Below are 7,500 nucleotides of genomic sequence, written 5' to 3'. Positions count from 1 at the left end.
TTGTGGGTTGAGTCTTTTGCTTACGGCCATACCACCCTGACCACGCCCGATCTCGTCTGATCTCGGAAGCTAAGCAGGGTCGGGCATGGTTAGTACTTGGATGGGAGACCGCCTGGGAATACCAGGTGCTGTAAGCTTTTTCGAATTTTCTTTGCAACCAGCAGAGGGAACGGTTGCTGCTGCTTTAAAGGAGAAACATCTTGGAAAGAGCAGGAAAGACTCAACATCAAAGAAAACAAGGATATGGAACCCTGACATTATTACTGATGGAAATGATTGATAATTGTCATGATTTGATGATGGTGGTGGTGGTTCACATGTATAAATAAGGTATTGTGGGTTGAGTCTTTCGCTTACGGCCATACCACCCTCAGCACGCCCGATCTCGTCTGATCTCGGAAGCTAAGCATGGTCGGGCTTGGTAAGTACTTGGATGGGAGACCGCCTGGGAATACCAGGTGCTGTAAGCTTTTTCGAATTTGCTTTGCAACCAGCTGAGGGAACGGTTGCTGCTGCTTTAAAGGAGAAACATCTTGGAAAGAGCAGGAAAGACTCACCATCAAAGAAAACAAGGATATGGAACCCTGACATTATTACTGATGGAAATGCTTGATAATTGTCATGATTTGATGATGGTGGTGGTGGTTCACATGTATAAATAAGGTATTGTGGGTTGAGTCTTTCGCTTACGGCCATACCACCCTGAGCACGCCCGATCTCGTCTGATCTCGGAAGCTAAGCAGGGTCGGGCTTGGTTAGTACTTGGATGGGAGACCGCCTGGGAATACCAGGTGCTGTAAGCTTTTTCGAATTTGCTTTGCAACCAGCAGAGGGAACGGTTGCTGCTGCTTTAAAGGAGAAACATCTTGGAAAGAGCAGGAAAGACTCAACATCAAAGAAAACAAGGATATGGAACCCTGATATTATTACTGATGGAAATGATTGATAATTGTCATGATTTGATGATGGTGGTGGTGGTTCACATGTATAAATAAGGTATTGTGGGTTGAGTCTTTCGCTTACGGCCATACCACCCTGAGCACGCCCGATCTCGTCTGATCTCGGAAGCTAAGCAGGGTCGGGCTTGGTTAGTACTTGGATGGGAGACCGCCTGGGAATACCAGGTGCTGTAAGCTTTTTCGAATTTTCTTTGCAACCAGCAGAGGGTACGGTTGCTGCTGCTTTAAAGGAGAAACATCTTGGAAAGAGCAGGAAAGATTCACCATCAAAGAAAACAAGGATATGGAACCCTGACATTATTACTGATGGAAATGATTGATAATTGTCATGATTTGATGATGGTGGTGGTGGTTCACATGTATAAATAAGGTATTGTGGGTTGAGTCTTTCGCTTACGGCCATACCACCCTGAGCACGCCCGATCTCGTCTGATCTCGGAAGCTAAGCAGGGTCGGGCTTGGTTAGTACTTGGATGGGAGACTGCCTGGGAATACCAGGTGCTGTAAGCTTTTTCGAATTTGCTTTGCAACCAGCAGAGGGAACGGTTGCTGCTGCTTTAAAGGAGAAACATCTTGGAAAGAGCAGGAAAGACTCAACATCAAAGAAAACAAGGATATGGAATCCTGACATTATTACTGATGGAAATGATTGATAATTGTCATGATTTGATGATGGTGGTGGTGGTTCACATGTATAAATAAGGTATTGTGGGTTGAGTCTTTCGCTTACGGCCATACCACCCTGACCACGCCCGATCTCGTCTGATCTCGGAAGCTAAGCAGGGTCGGGCTTGGTTAGTACTTGGATGGGAGACCGCCTGGGAATACCAGGTGCTGTAAGCTTTTTCGAATTTTCTTTGCAACCAGCAGAGGGAACGGTTGCTGCTGCTTTAAAGGAGAAACATCTTGGAAAGAGCAGGAAAGACTCACCATCAAAGCAAACAAGGATATGGAACACTGACATTATTACTGATGGAAATGATTGATAATTGTCATGATTTGATGATGGTGGTGGTGGTTCACATGTATAAATAAGGTATTGTGGGTTGAGTCTTTCGCTTACGGCCATACCACCCTGAGCACGCCCGATCTCGTCTGATCTCGGAAGCTAAGCAGGGTCGGGCTTGGTTAGTACTTGGATGGGAGACCGCCTGGGAATACCAGGTGCTGTAAGCTTTTTCGAATTTGCTTTGCAACCAGCAGAGGGAACGGTTGCTGCTGCTTTAAAGGAGAAACATCTTGGAAAGAGCAGGAAAGACTCAACATCAAAGAAAACAAGGATATGGAACCCTGACATTATTACTGATGGAAATGATTGATAATTGTCATGATTTGATGATGGTGGTGGTGGTTCACATGTATAAATAAGGTATTGTGGGTTGAGTCTTTCGCTTACGGCCACACCAGCCTGAATGCCCTTGAACGCACCACGGAGTGACATCATCAACGAACCAGGAAGTAAGCCACCGCATGTGGATACAGAGGAACTATTTTTCTTTTTTTTTTCTCTTTTCCCAGCTTTTTTCTTGTTCTCTCTCTACATCTCCCTTTTTTTCGACTTCTTATGTGTTAATCCAACCGGACGTTAGCGTTGTGATTGTCTTGTTTAGTGTATGTGTGTCCCCCCGCGGCAGTGACGCACTGTGCGGGGGTAACGGAGCCTGTGTGGAAGGGCATCCGAGACCATGGCGGAGACCAGCACGGAGCGGGTGAGTGTTAACGCTGTCACCCACGGAGGTGACAGCGGGAGAGAAACTGAGCTGACGCAGAGCAAGAGCTGCACAAACAATGAGAGATATGACAGGGAGCAGACAGTGATGGTAGAGATGGAAGGAGAGGGAGAAGACACAGCTATGGAGCTGATGAGGTGTGTGCGTGAGTTGTGCGGGGGGCTGCTGGCGTGCAGACAGATCACTGATAAAAAATATGAGATGACCATGAGCCACCCTAAGGGGAAAGACAGACTCATGGAAGGATTCAAGATTGGGGAGACTCGGGTGCACGCAAGAGAACTGGTGAATGACGAGCTGGTGGTGTCATTTATGAATTTACCTTTTTACATCGAGGACAGGGAGATATTGGCAAAACTACAACTATGGGGGGTCTCTGCAGTATCTCCCATTAAAAGAAGGATGTGGCCAGGTACAAACGTGGCTGATGGGACAAGGTTCCTGAAAGTGAAATTCAATAACCAGATACAATCACTGCCGTATTCTACAAAGTTTGACACAGCGCTGGGGGCGGAGTATTTCAGGGTGCTGCACGACAAACAAGTAAAAGTGTGCAGGCTGTGCATAAAACCTGGCCACATAATGAGAGAGTGCCCGGAATTTCATTGCAACAGATGTGGAGTGCAAGGACATTATGCAAGGGAGTGCACGCAGGGGAGGAAGAGATGTGATTTGTGCCAGAACCTGATGAATGAATGCAGATGCAATAAGAGTGAGGCAGAAGATGATACGAGTGAAAGTGAGCAAGAAAGTGAGAGTGGAAGCAGGGAGGAAGGAGATGCGGAGGACATGGAAAGTGTGGAGGATGGAGACGGAAATGAAATGGAGGAGCAGGTGAGGGAGGATCCAGGGAAGCAGGAAGGAGAGCGGAGGATGGAGGAGACGAAAGGAGGAAAGAAAGAGGGAGCAGACCGGAAGACGAGGAAGGAGAGAACGAGAGTAAACGACGAAGAGGAGGATGGAGGAAGGAGGAGAGGAGTGCTGGAGCGAGAGCTGATCGCAGAAGGAAGGAGAGACGGGGCGGAGGAGAAAGGTCCCAAAACAAAGGAGACGAAAAGGCCAGAGAAGGGGGCGACGGTCGCAAGGAGAGACGGAGAGAAGGAAGCAGGCCGGGAGAAAAGGCGAGGAGAGGACGACACTGGAGGGACGGACAAGGAACTGAATGGAGCAAAGCCCAAAGAGACGGGAGAGGAGACCACTGCATCACAGACGGTAGGATCTGAAACGGACATGGATATAGAGGAAAAAATAAAACAAATGAGGAAAAGACAGAACACTCAGAGGCATACGAGGATAAATAAGAAAAGTAAAACTAAGGAAAAAACAAAATGAAAATAACAATACTAATAATGTTAATAATAATCTCAATAAATGCAAGGGGGCTAAAGAACAAAAAAAAAGAAATCAGATATATGGTGACAGCAATTATGATATAATATGCTTACAGGAAACACACTGGGATGAGAGATGTATGAAAGAGGTGGAGGATGAATGGAGGGGAGATGTGTTTGCAAATAATGGAGATGGGAATGCAAGAGGTGTAGCTATATTAACAAAAAAGGGAGTGATAGGGAATGTGACAAGGTGTGAAGATGAGGGAGATGGGAGGGTGATAGGGATCAAGTTTGAGTATATGAATGAGGAGATTAAGCTAGTAAATGTGTATGCGCCGAATGAGGAGAAAGAAAGAAAGGAGATGTTTGAAAAGATGGGAGTGATGTGTGATGAAAACTGTATGATCGTGGGGGACTTTAATGTGTGGTGTGGGAAATTGGATGTGTCAAGGAACATGCATTTTAAGAATGACACAACAAGGGAGGTGCTAGAAAAGATAAAGAGTATGAAAGGATTGAGTGATGTATGGAGAGAAAGAAATCCAGAGGGGAGAGAGTTCTCAAGAGTACAGCTGGTGAAAGGGGAACTGAAACAGAGTAGGATAGATTTAGTATTGAGCACAAAGGGCATAGCGGAAAGGATTAAAGGTATAGAATATATAGTCACAACATATAGTGATCACAAGGTGTTAAAATTTACAATAGGGGGGGAAATAAGGAGAAGAGGAGGGGGAGTGTGGTGTATGAATGGGCAGCTGCTTAAAGATGAAAAATATAAAAAAGAAGTGAGAGAATACATAATGTGGGAGATGAATGAGAGAATGTATGAGGAAGACACAGGGAGGTGGTGGGAGAGACTGAAAGAGGGGATAAGGAACATGAGCAAAAAACACAGCAGGAACCGGGGAAAGAAAGAAAGAGAGAAGATACAAAGGCTAAAAAAGGAGTTAGAGGAAGAGGGGAAGAAAGCAGGGGAAGGGCTTAATATTGACATAGAGGGATATATAAGAAAGAAAGATGAACTTAAGGAAATAGAACAGGGAAAATGTGAGGGAGCTATAATAAGAAGTAGAGCGAAATATGCGATAGAGGGAGAAAAATGTACAGGGTATTTCTTAAGACTAGAGAAGATAAGGCAGGAGAAAAAGTATTTTGAGCAAGTGGAGGGGAAAGGGGGGGAAAAAATAACAGAGCTTGTAGGGATAGTGGAAAGAGTAGAAGAGTTTTATAGAGAGTTATATAAGAAAGAAGCGTTAGATGAGGAGAGCAGTAGGCAGGTTATAGACAAGATGGAAGCTAGACTGAGTGATGAGGATAGAGAGGTGTGCGAAGGAGAGATAAGTAAGGGAGAGATAGAGAAAGCAATAAATGGGTTAGGCAGAAATAAGAGTCCAGGGATAGATGGAATAATAGGAGAATTTTATATAGAGTTTAGAGAAGAATTAGTACCAGTGTTGGAGAGATTATATAGATGGGTAGAAGAGAAGGGAGAAATGCCGCAGAGTATGACAACAGGTCTAGTGAGCATAATATATAAAAAAGGGAGTAGGGACAAATTAGAAAATTACAGGCCACTCACAATGTTAAATGGGGATTATAAGGTATTAGCAAAGGTGTTAGCAAACAGAATGAAGGAAGTAATAGGGACGGTGGTGGGAAGCACACAAGCGTATAGCATACCAGGGAGAGACATAGCCGACACAATAAGTAGTATTAGAGACACAATAACACACATGAAGGAGAACAATGGAGGGGCAGTAGTTAGTTTAGATCTTAACAAAGCTTTTGATAGAGTAGATCACAGTTATTTGTATAAAGTGTTAGAGAAGATGGGATTTGGAGGAAGGTTGATAGGATGGGTTAGGCGAATGTATGAAAGAGCAGGCAGTAAGATTAAAGTCAATGGGATAGTCACAGGTGAAGTTAGATTAGAAAGGTCAGTGAGGCAGGGATGTCCGCTATCGGCTCTGCTGTACTCCTTGTCAGCAGAGCCGTTAGCGGTACTCATACTGCAGAATAGGAGGATTAAGGGCATAGAACTACCGGGCGGACAGGTGAGCACACTATATCAATATGCGGATGATACAACAGTGACAGTGAGGGACAAGGAAAGTGTAGTACAGGTATTACAAAGTGTAGAACTGTATGGGAGGGCATCAGGAGCTAAAGTAAATATAGAAAAATCTGAAATAATGTATATAGGGGAAAGCAGAGGAGGGGAGGGAGTGAAAGGATTGAAGGAAAACAAAGGGTACATGAAGGTTCTGGGAGTGAACTTAGGGATTGAGGGAGAGGAAGGGAGAGATAGGCAGTATGAAGTACTGATAAACAACATAAAGAAAACATTGGGGTATTGGAAGCAGAGAAAGCTGAAATTAAAAGGGAAGGTAATAGTGGTAAATGCACTAATAATGAGCAAGATGGTGTATGTGATGAATGTGATGGATGTGCCTGTGAAAGTGTTGAAAGAAATAGAAAGAATCATAAGCAATTATTTGTGGGATGGGAAGGGAGTTAGGATAGCAAGAGAAGTGTTAGAAAATGAGTATGAGAACGGGGGACTGAAACTTGTCAATTTAGAGGGGAAAAAGAAAGCACTAAGGGTGAAAATGATGGTGAGATATTTAAAGGATAACAGAGATCATGTGTGGAAGGTATTTTTAAGAGAAGCAATAAATAAATGTGGAGGATGTGGAGAGAGCGGAGTGTTCATGGAACTAAAAAAAGGGATGATTGAAGGGGTGACTGACATATACAAAGAGATGCTTGGAGCGTGGGGAGAGTTTGTGAGAGGAGTGAAGTATGAATGCAAGAATGTGAGGCAGGTATGGGAGCAACCAGTGTTTTTAAATCCAAAAATTATGGTAGAGGGAGAAACTATTTTCAACAGGGTGATATGGAGGGCAGGGATAAGAAAGGTAAGGGATATGGTGTATGAGTACATACCGGGCTTCATGGGAGCACAGGTTATTGTGGATGAAGTAAGAGGGAATGGGGATGAAATATGGCCGGGCACAGCAAAAGGAGTAATAGAGAAAATTAAGACAGCAATGCCTAAAGAATGGATGGGAATGATTGAGAGAGAGAATGCGGTGAGGGGGGAAGAGAAAATAGAGATGTATGTGGGGGAAGGAGAATGCAAGGTGAGACTGGCAAAGGTGAAAACCAGAGTGATTTATAAATATATGAGAGGAAAAGAGATAAGGAGACCGGCTGCAGAGAAAGTGTGGAACAAAGTAATGAATGGAATGGATGTGGAGAGCATATGGGAGAATTTGAGAGTGAAATGGAATAGCATTGAATGCGAACACTTTGATTTCATGCTAAGGCACAATAGGATTTTTAATAATCTAATAATAAGTAAGTTTGACTGCAATGTGGAAAAGGAATGTGATGTATGTGGTGAGGGAGTGGAAACATGTATGCATGAATTTGTTGAATGTAAAGAACTAAGGGGATACTTTGAAAAAGTAAAGG

The 7,500-nt window shown here is 44.0% G+C and overlaps 7 non-coding genes across 7 annotated transcripts; all 7 read left to right on the top strand.

Moving 5' to 3' along the window:
* The first annotated feature begins 18 nt into the window (after positions 1–18).
* LOC133006038 (5S ribosomal RNA) lies at positions 19–137 on the top strand. The gene has a single exon (XR_009678594.1). It is a non-coding gene; the product is annotated as a 5S ribosomal RNA (ribosomal RNA).
* A 214-nt stretch (positions 138–351) lies between these two features.
* Positions 352–470, top strand: LOC133007308 (5S ribosomal RNA). Its single transcript, XR_009679789.1, has one exon. It is a non-coding gene; the product is annotated as a 5S ribosomal RNA (ribosomal RNA).
* A 214-nt stretch (positions 471–684) lies between these two features.
* Positions 685–803, top strand: LOC133007991 (5S ribosomal RNA). The gene has a single exon (XR_009680279.1). It is a non-coding gene; the product is annotated as a 5S ribosomal RNA (ribosomal RNA).
* A 214-nt stretch (positions 804–1,017) lies between these two features.
* Positions 1,018–1,136, top strand: LOC133007990 (5S ribosomal RNA). The gene has a single exon (XR_009680278.1). It is a non-coding gene; the product is annotated as a 5S ribosomal RNA (ribosomal RNA).
* Positions 1,137–1,350: 214 nt separating this feature from the next.
* LOC133006126 (5S ribosomal RNA) lies at positions 1,351–1,469 on the top strand. The gene has a single exon (XR_009678677.1). It is a non-coding gene; the product is annotated as a 5S ribosomal RNA (ribosomal RNA).
* A 214-nt stretch (positions 1,470–1,683) lies between these two features.
* Positions 1,684–1,802, top strand: LOC133007187 (5S ribosomal RNA). The gene has a single exon (XR_009679675.1). It is a non-coding gene; the product is annotated as a 5S ribosomal RNA (ribosomal RNA).
* A 214-nt stretch (positions 1,803–2,016) lies between these two features.
* On the top strand, positions 2,017–2,135 carry LOC133007989 (5S ribosomal RNA). The gene has a single exon (XR_009680277.1). It is a non-coding gene; the product is annotated as a 5S ribosomal RNA (ribosomal RNA).
* The last annotated feature ends 5,365 nt before the right edge of the window (positions 2,136–7,500 follow it).

Source organism: Limanda limanda, chromosome 7 (assembly GCF_963576545.1).
Source record: "Limanda limanda chromosome 7, fLimLim1.1, whole genome shotgun sequence".
Lineage (NCBI taxonomy): Eukaryota > Metazoa > Chordata > Actinopteri > Pleuronectiformes > Pleuronectidae > Limanda > Limanda limanda.
This window is presented reverse-complemented; position numbering and strand designations above follow the sequence as displayed.